The sequence below is a fragment of the Corvus brachyrhynchos genome, unplaced genomic scaffold (assembly GCF_000691975.1).
Source record: "Corvus brachyrhynchos isolate BGI_N302 unplaced genomic scaffold, ASM69197v1 scaffold105, whole genome shotgun sequence".
NCBI classification, from domain to species: Eukaryota; Metazoa; Chordata; class Aves; order Passeriformes; family Corvidae; genus Corvus; species Corvus brachyrhynchos.
Genome location: NW_008238452.1, coordinates 4,264,535 through 4,280,969, shown reverse-complemented (window position 1 = coordinate 4,280,969; position 16,435 = coordinate 4,264,535). Strand labels below are relative to the sequence as shown.

General features: G+C 40.2%; 1 long non-coding RNA gene across 19 annotated transcripts in view; it reads right to left on the bottom strand.

The window, feature by feature from the left end:
• LOC108447327 overlaps nt 1-16,435 on the bottom strand; it is a 54,977-nt gene that overhangs the window by 32,011 nt on the left and 6,531 nt on the right. For 9 of the 19 annotated variants that reach the window (XR_001862831.1, XR_001862835.1, XR_001862825.1 and 6 more), the window contains exons 3-7: nt 13,820-14,567; nt 13,550-13,684; nt 12,712-12,831; nt 9,372-11,047; nt 3,308-3,476 (exon numbers count right to left, since the gene is read on the bottom strand). This is a non-coding gene — a long non-coding RNA (uncharacterized LOC108447327). The remainder of the gene's footprint in view (nt 1-3,307; nt 3,477-9,371; nt 11,048-12,711; nt 12,832-13,549; nt 13,685-13,819; nt 14,568-16,435) is intronic. The other 10 variants (XR_001862829.1, XR_001862834.1, XR_001862838.1 and 7 more) reach the window with 10 other exon arrangements.

Here is a 16,435-nt window from a genome sequence, read left to right as displayed (position 1 = left end):
CCTGGGCAGACTGTGAAATAAGATTATTTAGAAGATATATTTATTAGTTAAGATTTATTCCTTGCCTCAAGAGACAGGTAAAACAACAACTCTCTCAGTCACTCGGTTTGGTTGGGGGGTAGTGGCTACAACTCAATCCTATTTAGCCTTTCTTCAGTAAAATAAAGAATTTTCCTTTTCTTTAAACATGGCTCCAATTACTGAATACAGCGAACTCGTTCAGAATTACAAGCTTCAGATTTTACAAAGGTTCCTGAATTTCTCACACATTTTAGCAAACAAAGTTAAGAAATTTTGTTCTGTAATTTACAATTTATGACACGATTCAATGAAAAACCTTAAAAAGGTTAGCTACATTATAAATAATAATAATAAACTTACTCCACCCTGCACTTGTCTTTTATTTGCCAGATGATCAGTTTGTTTTACTTCCTCAACACAACTTTAGAAAATACAGCAAGTCTCTACATGTACAATTCCCACCCAGAAGCACAAACTTCATCAGCCAACACCAAGTTAAAATATAAACTCACCTTTCATTTCTGTTTTAAGGTAATGTATAATTCAGGTAGAGCTAAGGGATACTCACACAATTTGCTGTTAAAATGTTGCCCAATAGATTCTGTGGTAAATAAATCTGGTAGAAGGAAAGCGAAAAGTAGACAAGCAAACCACCACACTGCTACTACAGCTACAAAGGGAAGTGCACAGGTTTACAGATCAGTAGGAATTTGGGCTTTTCCATCATGCCTGCGAAACTGAAGTGGAAAGACGGCAAATGAAGCAGAGTGCAGAGATACTGCTCAGCTATGGCAATGGAAATGCACATTCCAGCCATCAAAGGGATCTGGTTTGCACTTGTCTTGATTTTTTCTTCTTCTAAATCATATTATGTCTTTTTTCAACTCTATTTTATTCTCTTGCATTGGGAACAGCTTCTGGTTTTAAGATGACTTTCATATGAGTATTAAGAGAGAGATTTTGCTCACTAAATGATACATGAAGAGAATAATGATTTCTGATCTGTATGTCCTATTTTAGCTATTTCCACTATCAGGAAGCGATGGGTTGACCTACTTGTGTGTTACAAAAATAGCCAAGGATCTTTAAGCAAAATCAATGCCATTGAGTGGAATGGAAATGGAGAGGTGCAATGTGCTCACAGCCTGAGCCCTTTGGTGCCCATCCCAGCACTGCTGTCAGAGCACACCCTCTGTGTGTGCGGCCCAACACAACCTGGGCATTGCTGAAAATCTCAGAAACTTCTTTTTAAAAAGTGTCATTCAAGTTCTAGGCTGAAGAACTCTGCTGAGGATTTTGGTGGGCATCACTCTGTAGGCTTGAAGATCCAGACTGGAGGCAGCAGATCTGGACCCCCAGGGACCCTGTGTGCTTTCTACCAGAAAAGCCTGATTTTATACCATTCCTTCAGCCAACGGAGGTTTTGGTGCTTGCTTTATTTACAACTTGAATCTTGGTGGTGCCAGTCATTTCTGCAATGCTGATAACATGCACAGATTCTTTTACTGTTTCTATCATCATAACCATCGACAGAATTCTATGATTAAATTTGTTGTACCTCCTTTATTTTGCACTGTTTGCTGTTAGCCCTGGGATGAATATCAGACACTCTGCAGGGAACTGGACTTTCTGTGCCACTATGATGCAGTTCACTATCAGAATGCTCAACTGAGTCTCAAAGCCTTTACAGAGCATAGTAACTTCACTAGATGGCAGTGGAGAGAAATATTACTTTATATCAATGTATTTTTTAATAGGAGAGGGAAACATCCCAGCAAGTCCTGCAGTCTGTTAGTGCTGTGTTAACACTACATCACAAGACAGCAATTCTCTCACCCACACAAAAGTCCAGGGGGTCCTGCCCAGCTAAATCCCCAGCACTAATGCAGAGAGGCAGGGAGCAACGTGCACTCCTCTTCAAAGGGTTTTCTTCTCATAACCTCAACTGTACCACCATCTTTGCTGAAATCCCAGGATGAGTCAAGTTCCAAGAAGAAAAATTTTTCAAACTTTCCTGAGAAGTCAGAGACGCTGTCCTTCAAAGAATCTTACCACTGATACCATAAACATGATGAAGAAAATGAGTGAAGAGTAAGAATGAGAAAGCAAATGGTTCAAGGAGTTTTGTGAGTACTCTGCATTCAATAAAATCCTTTTCATTCACAAGAACTCCTTACAAATACATGTTTCTTGGGAGAACTTTATGTCCCTTACAGATAACTCAAGAAACAAAAGCATAATTTTTCAGACATCTGACAAAACTCCAAGCTGAAATACTTGAAGCAGCAAGTTCTGTAACTTCTAAGGTTCAAAACCTTCAAAAATTTTGCCTTTTGAATACAGAGAACTGATGCCTGCCAGTCTTTGGAAATTGATACACCTGAACAAAACTGAAGAACTAATATGGAGTGGATGATTTCAGCCAAGTGCATTACTTCAATTAAGAGATTATCAGTAAACTTCTCTAGGAACCCTGGAGTTGTCTGGCTTTATTTAGAATGTTCAGAAAACACAAACTATCATTTAGTACAATAAGGAGATGGAAAAAAGTTTGGTCTCTTCCAGCATAAGATGTCAAGAAAGATTTTCTACAGCTTGTTTCTTGCTGTGGGAGAAATATTAAAAAAACCCAATTCACTGCCTAAATCACACTTCTCTAAACTATTCTTGCCTTTATCTTAACAATGTCCAAGACTTTCCCCTCAGAGAGCAATACATTGTCCTCTGGCATCTCAGCTGCTCCCTCACCAAACTGTTTGCAATAGCAAGCAGAGATTCAGGATATTGAAAGTGCTGACAAAAAACAAACCCAGTTGTGTTGCAAGTGACTTCTTGACTTATGCCTGCTAAGCACAATTCAAAGGCTTGAACTTTTAAAGGCATAATTCTCTCGATTTATTTTTGTGTAAATATGAGCAGATGAGAAACAATTCTTTATGGCATTTCAATCTGTGAGACTCTCCTTGCTTCTCCTTCTGACTGGCCATTGAGAAACAGAAATATCTGGAGGTGCAAAGCCCCGGGGTTTCGTTAGTGACACAGGGAACTGGATTCTCTGCATCTCACACACAATACACGAGGCTGTCAGATAAAGAACAACTTGTTGCCTAAACCAGCCTGATCAAAAATAAATGCCTGCCTCCCAAGCATCAAGAGATGGAGATTTCTAGGAAAAAACCTAATTTCAGACTGGTGGATTCCCCTAGACATAGATATTGTAAATAAACACTATCATTCGATGTATTAGTGGAACTAAATACATTCAGTAGAAACACAAAAGACCAACCTGACAGAACAGTGATGCCACTTGTGTTCACTCCAACCCCAGTCACAGGGAAGTAATTTTCTTTTATCATTAACATTAGGGAGCTTCATGTTGGATGCCCTGGATGACACCAATATGCCATGAGACAGTCAGGTACCCTGGAAAGAAGCCAGAAGTCCTCTCCAACAGCCTACATAATGACAAAACAGCCCTTTTAGTTTATTTATTGCACTCATTCAGTTCCTCTTTTTAAACTCTTTAATTTCACCTTACACAAAAAGCTCTCAACTGCAGAGTAAAGAGAACTGTTACACCGCGTCCTTCCCACTTTCTCTCAAGCACACTCACAAATCACAGCACTGTGGATTTGCCTGGAAGCTGTGCCATCATGTTAGTTTTAATTAAGTAGCCTTAAAGTAAGTGGCCAATCAATATTGATTCATGTGGGTCTCACTGCACTAAGTCATCACAGTGTCCGAAGGCATTGCTGATGTGAATATAATACCCTGGGGCTTGGCCTGCCCACATTCATGCCAAATGAAGATTACGAGTGAAAAGAAAATACTCACTGAGCTATTTTCTCCTCTATAATGTGCACCTGACTGAATACAGAGCAGAATTCCTTCCTTTTCAAAACTGTACAAGTATTTCCTAGTCTGTTGAGTTTGCATTTCATAGCTGTGCACAGCAATTGAAGTTTGTACTACCACAAAAAACGTCGTGACCTGCGTTTCCTGAAGTTTAGGAGGAGGACTTGGCTGATGGATACTGGTTAAGTCTCACCATAAGCTGCACAATGCACTGCTTGCAACGAGGACTGGAAATTGCTGTATGATAATGATGGCAATACAGCATTACAATAAGAGGTTCTCTTCCTTATCAACTTCAAAATATAACTGTGTAGCAATCAATTAAATGCATTATTAGGTTGACTGGCACTTGCATATCAATATCTAAATGAAATTGATCTAACTGGGAGGAACTTTCTCTGATTTTCTAGGACTTCAAGCCTGTTTCTCTCTTCTCTAAAGGGAAGCAAGGGATTAATTGTCCCATGTCTACAGGTGATTTTTTTGCCACAGCCTGCCTAATTAGCTGACATGGGCCATGAAGACTATAATTTATTTTAAAGCTCTCAGTTATCACCTGATAGGTGCACAAGCTATTTTTATCCCCCACCAGGCCACCCCAAAGACTGCTGAAGTCTGAAGCTCTAATTTAAAATTACTGCATACTTTTACAGCAAATTATACTATGCCTTGATGGGGTCCTGCAGCTTAAATAACAGTGAAACAGAGCTGAAGACAGAGTGCCAATTTACAAACTAAACTCAGGTTTTATACATCAGTAAATCCATGACCAAAGTGGATTACAACATAAAACCCTGACAAACAAGTGGTTACAACATAAGCAGTGAAATAAGGCAGTATTTTTGTTAACAATCCCAAATCAGTTCTCTCCTAGAAACATATTTCATCTCAGCCTCTCTTTCCTGCTCAGATTTGTATTACCTTTTCTAGCTAATGTTTAAAAAGAAGTTAATTTGAGTTACGGATGTATAAAGCTTATTTAGATTTTTTGCTACCCCTTTCTTTCACCAGCCATGAAAATCTGCAGTGCTGTGCTGCTTGCTACAGGTTGTAGATGTGAGTTTTCAGCTTGTACAGTCACACTCTTTGTGTTTACTACACAAAAACAGTTGTAACAGTATGTGGGAATGAAAAGCCCTAATTTTTGTGGAATCGAATGAATTGTGTAAATTTTACTTCTGAATTGCTTTGGAAACTTGAAATTGTCACATAATTAAGAAAGCCATTCAGATGTCTTTCCAGTCTTTCATTTTCTGGCTTTGATGCATTTGCCACTGGGGTTTTCACGGAATATTCAGCTTTCCATATGGTTTCATTTACATTTCTAACGTGAGAGACGCAGTTTGCCATCGTGTGGAGCTTGGGTCTCAATTGCAGGTCACATCTAACGAGGGGACATCTAGAAAATGAAAAATTCCTAGCACCTCTGTGGTTAGCCCTGCTGAATAATTCCTGCAGTAGCTGAATTTTGCTGTACAGATGTTGGTAATTTGCTATTGAAAACCACCAGTATCAAACTGTCAGAGTCAAGAAATGGCTTTAATTATTTCCTCCCTGGAGCAGTAATGGCCATTACTTGAGCACTGCCAAAGCTGGAATGTGTTTGTGTGGGTGATTTCTTAGCACATGGAGTGCAGGCAGCTTTACCTGCACTTGCCAGCCCTTTGCTCCCTCCTTCTGGAAGGAGATTGCTTCAGTCAGGGCCAGATCATCTGGAGACCACCTCCACGAGCTTTCCTCCTTTTCCCTGGCCACCAAAGACTAACATTGTTTTTCTGCTTCATTGAGTCATGAAAATAGAAGATAAATCACACAGAAAGTCCTTGGAACTAAGGATAAGAGGAAAAATCTTCTCTAGAAGAGAGTAATTAAACAAAAATATCAGAAGCTACAGGAAATTTGATGAGAAATTGTACTGAGAAAGAAGGTGAGGTCAGCAGGGCTACTGAGGGAGTCTCCTCCTCACTCTGCATAAACACTGCCTGGGCTCTCCCTTCCTCCAGCAATGGGCACAAATAAAACCACAGTCAAAACCCCACAGCTTAAAAAAATACATTAAAATTCAGGAGCAGGTAAAAATATTTTTACCATTTTATAGCAATTTCAACATTATTCTCTCTCCTTCATCAAACAGATCCAAACCCCAGAAAAATTAAAAACTGATGTTAATGTGAACATTTCCGCAGGAGCCTGCAAGAGGCTTTGGCTTGTGCTTCCAAAGAACTAAAACTCCTCCAAAGTAACTCCTGGGCTAGGACTTTCTATTCCTCATTCCCATGCTGTATCGATTTGGGAAGACAATCTAACCTCTGCACCTCCGAAAGCTGTCCTGTCTCTGAAGTGGGATAAGGCTCCTCTCTCTACGTAATTTTAAGGACAGAGAAATGCTGAAGCAAAGTTTTGCTAAAGTCTGGGGAAATTTGTCTCCTGGAAGGACAGAGAACACTGAGGGTGTTCCTGCAATATCCATGTGCTTGGCCAGCAGTGAGCTGCTGTTCCTTTGAAGTGCTCACTTTGGGTACTTGTGCACGTGGAGCCAGGGTGTGTTTTCCCACATGCAGTAACCTTTCCTTCTGCTGACTGTACAGCCCAGTCCAACGCCAGAAGTGTGGCATTGATGCTCTCTGGGTTGCTCCCGAAGGAAGAAGCAAAACATGGCTTATAAAAAACAAGGAACACAATAAGGAAAACCAGTCTAACAAAATGTATTGGAAATACTTGCCAGCCTAAAAACCTTTAAGTCATTAAGAGCTTACTTCTAAGTCATGCAGCACGTTTGCTATTAATTTACCTAATGTTTTCAAGGACTAGGAAGGAAGAGGTCAAAGAATGTTTTAACTACACCTGGATTTTCCTAGAATTTTTAAAATTTCCTTTCTTTTTAGGTCAGCAATAAAATTTAAAAATATTGAAAAGACAAAAAGAACAGAGAAACAATTAGAAAAATGGGATTTCTTCACACCCCAGTGAAGTCAAGACTTCCAGGTTTTGTCCAGCTTGAGAGGCATTAAGGTATTTTTTCAACCAAACTTGTGCAGTGAATACTTCCGTGAGGTGATCACTTCTAATTGCTGCTGATGGTATCACACCACAGCAGAGACACCCAACACCACCTGTCAGCAGCAAAGGCTGACTGATTATTAATGAAAGAGATTCTAATACTGCTGAATAGAGGCTGATGATCAATAGGTATTAAAGTTCTGCTGCTCGCCCTCCACGACAGCCAAGGGCATAAATAATAATGAGTTCTGAAATGCTCCCCGGTGTCTCTGCACGGGCTGTTCTGATTGCAACAGGCACTTCTTGTGTGTGGCACATCTTAACCATGAAATTGATACCTACAGACAGAGTTTGGTGTCATCACCATCCAGCTCACAGCTGAAACTATTTTGGAGTTTTGTTAAAAATGACAAGATTTGATGAATAGAGATTAATGATTAAAAGGCTTCAGCCTTTCTAAGTCCTCACACAATGTGATGGCAAATAAGTCTTCAAAGAGATTTATTTTTGTTCCTAGCAGCTGGATATCTAGAGCCTGCCGTTCCTGAGGGAGTCCCAGAGACCCACTTGATGATGGGAGTGTTTCACAGCTGTAAGAGACTTGGATTGTTAAACAATGACTCGAGCTGTAACATATTTTAGTGACTAGACTCTGCAAGCCCTGAGGTCTCTAATTGCCTGCAGGCAGCCTGCTTATCGCTGCAAACCTGGAGCTCCCATCTTGTAACATGAGGCAGTGAAAGCCTGTCTTGAACATGGAATTCAATTACAAGGAAATGATTCCAGAAAAAAACCCCACCAACAACACACCTTTACACCCCATTTTTCTGCTGTCAGAGGGGCAGGTGGGCCGGGGGCTCATTGACATCAGTAAAATGGATCCTTATTATCACTTAAACAGGAAAGCTGGTGTGAAAATTAACTGTTTTCCTTACCTAAAGACAACACTTATTTACAAGGCAATTATTCAATTACAAACACTTCCATTTTGAATTTGAATGGAAATTAAACTTGGACAATGCCAGAGGAACATTTGGGAAGACACAACGACAGAAGTATAGCTTTTGTAAAGTGCTTTATAAGCCATGTGCACATTTAAAAATCACTTTGAAACTCTCATCAAAGATTTAATTATGGGCTCTGTACTGATCTGTATCACCAGGCCTTGATTATTTCTGCAAAATATGCTACATTAACTTACACATGATGGAAATGTAGATTTAAATAGCTTTAAAGTATTATAATTAAAATTAAATAACCATAAACAAAATTAATGAATAACATTTTCTGGTTCATAGCCCTAGTTTTTAGGGAATTTATTCACTAGCTGATTAGAATGCCAAAAGTGGTCATTTTCATATGTAATCAAAATCTAACTAAGCAAAGTTCCAGTACAGCCTTGAAATTTAAAAAAACTTACAAGTGTCTTACTTTGATAGAAGATAAATACATTAATAACTATTTTTAGGAGGCAAAAAATCCTCAGTAAATCTGGCATATTTCTAAAATTTCTCTAAAATTATTTAAGACAGTTTCCTAGATTTCCTGTTTAGTTTGCTTTTAATTCTGTAGCAAGACATTCTGGGGGATATTGTTCACATTAAATGCATTTGCCTGAAAAAACCTAATCTTATTCCTATTTCAGGCAGTGACAAAAGTAGAATTAATCTACAAAAGAAATAGCTACAATTCCCCCTGAAAATTAATATTTTTTAGAACCTCGCACCTAATTGCCATGTGATAAAACCTGGTGTGACACTTTGGGTCAAGATGAAGCAGCATTTCATATACAGTAATGTATTATTATTAGCCTGTTTTGACATGTTTTAGTGCTATGAATGTTTTTGGTTAGTTATTTCAGTGAACATCGTGCTATTTTGCCTCGGCCTCATACAGCACTTTGTCACAAAACAATTCAAGTTCTACTTTGATTTTTTCCTTCCCCAGAAATACAGATTATTTGGGATTTCTGGCTGACTGTACAAAGAATAATTTTCTTGTACAGTGCCAGTAATTTACAGGCACCCATCACGTTTTAAAGGCAGAAATATTCAGCGGTTTTGGATTTAAAAAAATGCCAATAGTGACAACTTTGAAGTCATTAGTTCTGTGTCACTGTGCCAGAAATCAGACTGCTGGCAGTGTGCACGTTCATAAGGGAAGAGCAACTGAGGGAATATGGAGAAACTTCAGCTCTGAAGGCAGCTGAGATCAATGTGTAAGAATTGGCCGAGTAAAATAATAGAGAACAAAAAAGTGATTCCTATGAAAGAGAAGAGATACTTTAAGTGAAACCCACTCATTAAAAATGCCACTGCTCATTTCCATGGAGTAAGTAGAATACCTCATGATACTCTGTGCACTTGAAACATATTTACAAACAAAGGGATGTGCCAGGAGGAAAAATGACTGGTCCCATTTCTCCAGGGACAGTGCCAAACCCAGGTTTTTCCCTAAAAATGTCTTAAATTCCTCAGAAAGAAAATCACACTTACGTCTTTCCTGCAGTAATCTGGCACAGTTCTTTCCTGTGTAATTCTTGATAGAACAGCCAGGGAACCTTTCTTCCTAGCTGGGAGTGAGGCTGTCACCTTCTCAAGAGACTGACACCCAAGGCTGCTCAAAACTGATCCTCCCTCCTTTGCAAGATCTTGACTTCTATAAGAATGAAAACCAAGAAAAATCTCACCCATTTGGGGATGAAGAAATGGGGGAGCTTCTTTTTTTCCTGTGGGTGACTCATTACTGCAAGTTCCAGCAACTGTTGGCCTTCAGGTGGCTTTTCCCCTCAAGTGTTTTAAGTAGAATAGATGTAGATAATGATGAATTTAATTACCACCTGAAGCTCTTACAGGATCAGGTCTGGAAGGAAGTAGATTGCAGTGTGTCCTCAGCTGTGGAATGAGAGACAGGTGCAGGCTTAAAAAAAAAAGGCCTGTTCTAATCACTCCTCTTCAATGCAGCTGGTTTAACAAGAGCACAGAGGTTTTTTTGGACCATGCTTGGAAAATGGGAATTTCCATCTCTTTTGTTCTTAATGTACTGTGCAGAAAGGTCACTTATTCTGGCAGTGGCTAATATGTGACATCTGAGCAGCTCCTTAACAGGGTGAATTGCTGTAGTTCAGAGGTATAAATAGCCCCAGCAGCACTCACCAGCCGAGGAGCCGCTCAAAAACGCTTCTGGTTAATTTCCTGTTACCGGGTTGGTCTTCCAATGCCTCTAGAGAACCTCCTGGCAACGCAGCAAAACCCCATTTGCAGAGTGGCATTTCCATGGTTTTGCCTTTGATTCCCAAGCCAACACTTGATGCCTCCTATTGATCACATTCCCTCACCTCCGCCGGCGGCCTCGGCAGGGAGCCAACTCGGGACCCTTCCCGGTGCAATCTGGACTGGGCCCCCATGCAGATGAGCTGTGGCTTTAATGCCTCCTGTCCACCATCTGCTCATTTCTCCCCCTGTATTTGTCTGTCTGTGGAGTCCTCTCCACGTGTGGAAGGACTTTGTGCCCTTCTTCCTCTGGCACATAGGGCTGGAGGATATAAATATATTCCTCCTCCACTTCCAAGTGTACATGTGTGGCTCTTAACTCTTAAGGGATTTCTTGCTCAGCAGCATGTGAATGACCAACAAACACGGATTAAAATCCCCTGTTAATTTGGAGTATTTTTTGATAATTCAGCTTTAAACACAGTTCTAGTGCATGCAGCGTTTCCAGTCACAAGATTCATTCACTAAAAGCAGTTGCAGAAAGAGGTATTTGAGCAGCAGAACCCAAAATTCACATGGCAAACCTCGGGGTAAGGTCTTTTTCTACAAGGTTGTAATATTAAGATTATGAGCTCAATTTTTCTGACACCCACAAGTTCAGATGAAGTGTAACTAAACTCACTGATGGAGAACACCTACTGTCCTCAGGACAGGCCAGCGCCAGCAAGTGATGTAGTTCTTATATCCGTGTGTACAGCTGAGATGTTAAAGTTAGGGAAGATGGAAGCAGCTGGAAGGCACAGGAACAGAAGATTCTTTTAGCACTTCTCTCCTGAGTCACAGTGACCACCCCCAAGCAGGCCAATGGAGACAGGCCAGAGGCAGGACCCTGAGTCGGTGGTTTAGGTGCAGTCCTTGCCACCCCTCTGCTTCCTGGATGTTAGTTCAGCATCAATGCCCTAGGAAAGCAAGTGGCAGAGACATGGGTAAGAGGGCAAAAAGGAAAAGACAGCATTTTATGTCATGTTTTGGGCCACAAAGTGATAGTGTGGAGATGGAAAAGCGTTCACGTCCCAACCTGCCTGTACTCCATCTGTTTGCAACAAGATACTCAGTCCCTGTGTAAAGCAGAGGGAAAAGGGATGGGTTTGTTTTTTTATTACACATTCATGTAGATTTTGAAAGGAGGAAACCAAGCAAGCCAAAATTAAATATAATTTTCTCTTTTTCCCCATAGACTCAGTCTGGATGGATGCCAAACCACATTTCGGAGGGGTGAGAAAGGCCCAACATCTGCTTCTGGTGTAGCTGTTTGTATCTTTGCTCTAAGAAAATTAGGTTTGAAATAATCTCAAATTGTCTGACACCTGTATCCTATTAGAAGTGACACATGGAAACACCTTCAGCGTACTGAATTTAGCACCATGTCAACAGTTTAAAGTGAACAGGAAAAAAAATGGTGAAAGTCACTGCTTCCCAGTTTCTGCTGGAGCAGATCTTGTGTCGTTGCACAGGATCCTACTGCAAGCCGGATCCATAAACGTAATGGGGTTTGAAGCAGTAATTATAACATGGTTTATGTCCCTGGCTGTAGCTGGAATTAAATTCTGCAATGCACCTCGAGGTGACTGGAGGATTTTGAGCTCAGTGCAGGCACACCTGTGGGCTGGGTGCCAGCCAGTGCATAGGACACGGACACACAGCGATTTCAGGGACATTTTTTCCTTTAGCTCAGGTCTGGCAATTTGCATCTTATGGGACTAGCAAACAGGGATTCATTTTTAACTCTCTTCCCAAGCCTATGTAACCTCCCACTTGCAAATTCCTCGCTTTTAGGAACAGATCTGGTGACCTTTTCCCAGATAACACACTGACAATAAGATCCAAGTTATTCTGAGAAGGACATTTGTTGAAATTCATAAAACTTTATGACTGCTATAAAATTTATACTACCTAAAAATACACTATCCATTACAAAGACGAATGTCTTCCCATTCATTTTTAAACATGTTCCTTGGAGAACTTTGAATCAATCTGTTTTGAGAGATTGTTTTTATCTTAGTCTGCAAGTAAAGGAAACTCTTTACTTTTTAAATAGTATTGTTTGTCAGCAAATTTGCATCTTCAAGGAGCAATATCTAGAGTCAATAACACAGGACGAACTGATTTTTAACATGAGTTATGGCACACTAATAGAAAACATGTTAAAAATAGAAAAATGGCAATAATGGAAAGACAGACCAATAATGTTGACCCATTTTCTAGAGAGAAACATGCATGCAAGACCCTGTAACAAGAAACTGTGTCAAGTACAATTCAGTCTTTTTTTAGCCCCAGGACACGCCAAATGCACTTCCTGAATGGTGTGGCACTGGAGACACTAAACAATGGATAATATTTAATATTTTACATGTGCCCACAGCTGAAAAATACCAGGGAAAACCTGGAGAACAATGAAACTTGTTTGAGGTGAAATTTATTCTAAGGGCACTTTACAGAAATTTCAAGCCTACTTTCATTTGTTATCAATAGAGTTGAGTCACTTCTAACTTACTGGCTTAACATGACATAAGGTCAAAGTCTCCTAAAATGCTTTAAGACCTATTAGTGACCATTTTCTTACCTCATACATGAAAACTGCCTTATAGCTTCCTTCATAAATGGCCCCAATGCATGGAAACACAACCATCAACACTTTCTGATTTATGTGTTATTCAGTTCATCTTCCTAAAAATTCATCAACCTGGAAAAATAAAAGGGTTGTTCACTTTATACTTTCAGTGGAAAATGTTTATGACAATATGATTATGGAGAAAAAAAATGCAAGCAGACCCAAGTATAATAATATATAAATGGACATTTTCAATGCTATTGATCTGGGTTTTTTCCTAATTTGCTTTCTGGAAGGCTCATATGAAAGCAACCAAACCTATTCACTAACTCAGTAAACTCGTGGCGTTGCTCAGAGCAATGAAAGTTTGAATTCCAACTGAATTGGAATTTCAAGACTGGTTCCCAGAGTTCATTTGGAGAATAAGCATGTCTGAGTAGGGCTGTGCTCTGCCAGCCAAGCTCGTGCTTAGTTTTCACAGAATAAATTCAGTGTGTGTTTATCTGGCAGAAGTTACTCAGCCATTTTGAACACATTTTGACCACAATGTGTTATCACCAGCAGAGATTTTTCTCCACTGAACATGCAAATGTAACTTTTTTCTGAGAAAATGTGGTTTTGTTGCTTTCAGACACAATTTGAGAGCGGATCACTCATATGCTGACAATATGACTAAATGTTGATGTTGGTTATTTGGATAGTGGTCCCATAACATACTGCATCTATCAAGCAATTACCTTGTCACTAGCTCTTTAAAGTCCAGAAACATGGAAGTGCATAAGCATTTGTTGATCCATGTCATTCCCCACACCAATAACTTGCAGCTGGAAACCAACAACCTAATTTGTACCTTGTTGGGCCACAAGACGTTCTGAGAATTCATTATGCGCAGGAAATCCAGACTTCTGAAAGTGTTTCTTGGCTGATTCTCTGGGCTTCCGGTCGATTTTTACTGCACTCGAACCCAGGGATTGCATCCCTTAACCTATAATATTGAACTTACTCTGAATTTGGATAGTGGTTTCTGCTGAAACAGGACTGAACTTCAGCACATATTTTTCCTGACATAGAATGGCTGATTTTTAACTATGATTATATACAAAATCTTCATCATTCTTACCACAATAAAGTAATTAAAGAGCTGAGAAAGAGAAATCCATCGATGACATGAAACTTATTCCTTCACTTCTGCTCTTTCCTTTTTTAAATGACAACTGCTTGGAACAAAGATCCTGCTCCTCAGTAACATAAAAGCAGCCAGTGTTAACTTGTCATTCTAGCAGGAACGGTAACAGCCAAAATATTAGGAACCACATAATGTCATTTGCTCTATTATGGTGTGTTTGGATAGCAACTGTAAAGTTGCCATTTTTCACAGCTTTTCAGGATTTATGACGAAAACCCCCACCATTTTACGGTTTTCATTACCACACCATTTTTCTAGTGACTTTCCCAGATTTTGCTAACAGAAATAACAACACCCCCTTAAGTCTGCCATGTTATTTTTCCAAGAGTGCAAAGGAATACAGACAGAGGGCTCTGTCAGCCCTAGTAACACCAGAGTTTTCAAACATTGTAGGGGTCTCACGAAATTGAATTTAGACATGCTCTCAAATGCCAGCAGTTACAAACTGCTCCAGAGCCATCCCTGACTGCGCAGCCTGTTGGATTGTGCCTGTAGATAAGGGATGGACATTACCACTGGCTTGGCCAAGTGCTTCTGGTGCAGTGCTCAAGGTCACTCCCAAGCCCACCTCTGCACGTGCTGGGTGATGAACGGCCGTGCTGGGCCACGATGATGGGCCCATCCTTCTGGCAGGCAGTGACCAATGCTGAGCAGCTGGCTGCAAGGCTGCTTCATCTTCCTGCTGCTCAGGGAGAAAAAAAGAAAAGATAAAGGAAAAAGCCCACTATTAGAAAAGATTTATCAGCAAACGTAGCAGAGCCATGCTTGACCTCCATATCTTCTCTGGTTTCCCAAAGGCAGCACATGTAAGGTATTTCCTGTCTTTCATGTTACTGGCTGGAATGCATCATGAAGCCCAAATTTGCAACCTGCTGTCTGTTTTAGCCATTAGGCATGACTTTCTTTGTCTCTTGATACAAACTACAGCCAACTGTTCACTGTTGTAATAATGCACAATTTCTTCAGTATTCCCCCTTCTCCTGGACAAATAAACAAAAAACCCCAGCCAGGCTAAGAGCTGCAATTCAGTCATCAGCCAAGGCTGCTGTGTCTTACAGTACCCTATTCCCACATCAGCACATCACACTCCGCTCTAGCTCCCCAAAACATTGGTCACAGTAGCCCCCACCTGTTATTCAGGGGCCAAAATTCAAGGTTAATGAACAACAATTAAAAGTAGCTACTAGACTTCAAACGAGCTTATCTCACAACACAAAAGATGAAGTTTACTGGCTGCAGCTTGGTTCTATATTCACTCATCTGTCAATAACATCCAAGCATTGTGAGCTATGTATTATTTTTTAAAATTATATCCACTCTGCAGGAACATACCACAGGTTATTAAACTACTGTATTATCTTTGCCAGTTGCTGTATCTTGGAACAACGTTCTCAAAACAGATAATCAGTATTTCAACCTCTGACCATCTTCAAAATCAACTGAAGACAATTTTTAAGGACATTAAAATATACATAGCCTGTAAAATGCAGTTCTGGTTATGCTTTGATGGCCACAAGTGGTACACAAGTACTGGTTATGCCTTTGTTCCACTAATATTATATATATATTTCATAAATGTGTTCAAAATGAAAGAAACTCCTAGAATTTCTGACTGTATTTATAACAAGCCTTCTGCAGGAGAGAAAAGAAGAAATAAAATAGGTGCACATGACATACTGATACCTGATTTGAAAACTGGATGAGAGGGATCTCACCCTGACAGAAAATGACCTGTGGGGCTGCTCTGCCACTCCAATAATAAAAGCTTACTCCATGAGGAGCAAAATTAATAGAACTTGATTCCCTGCTTATTTTTGTCCCATAAGTCTCCTTCCAGTGCCCTAAGCCATCTACTCTTCATGGGAAGGTGTGGATACCTGCTGTGGTCAGTGTGGAGCTGGAGCCATGGACTGGCCCAGCAGCTGTTGTCAAACCCATGAGGTAATTGATGGGTTCTGCTGGTGTGTCAGTGTGGGCACCAACAGGAATCCTTTCCTTCTATCCAACTGCCAGTGCTCCTAGACATCATAGGCAATTAAGGTGATTAAATCCCATCTCAGCTGAAACTGCTGAGCCCCTTCCAAGGTTATGAAGGGGAGACTGCCCGGCAGACTGAGGTCAGACCATAGCAGGCTGCCCTGGTAGGTTACGAGCAACCCATTCCTCTCACTCAGTACAAATACCCAAACCCTCACAATGAGAAGTAAACCAGCCTTTGATTGTGTTTCACAAACAGTTCAGCAGCTGCTTTTTAAATTATAAGACAATCAGATTTTTTTTTTATAATAATTTCACATCAATCACTGCAAACAAGTTGAAAAGACCAGAAGGTCAACTCATCTGTTCATCTCCAAATGCAATTTTGTTATTTATCTATGTCTCTTCTCTGAGTGAACACTCAGGAACAGGCTTAGTTGTTTTCAATGGTTTGGAATTTCAAGACAGAAAACTTAAAGACTATCTGCCAGTTTTATCCTTGTTCAGTTAAAAATGTTGGTCTGAAGGGAGGGAAAACACTGCAATCAGTTCTTCTACAACAGCAGTTTCACT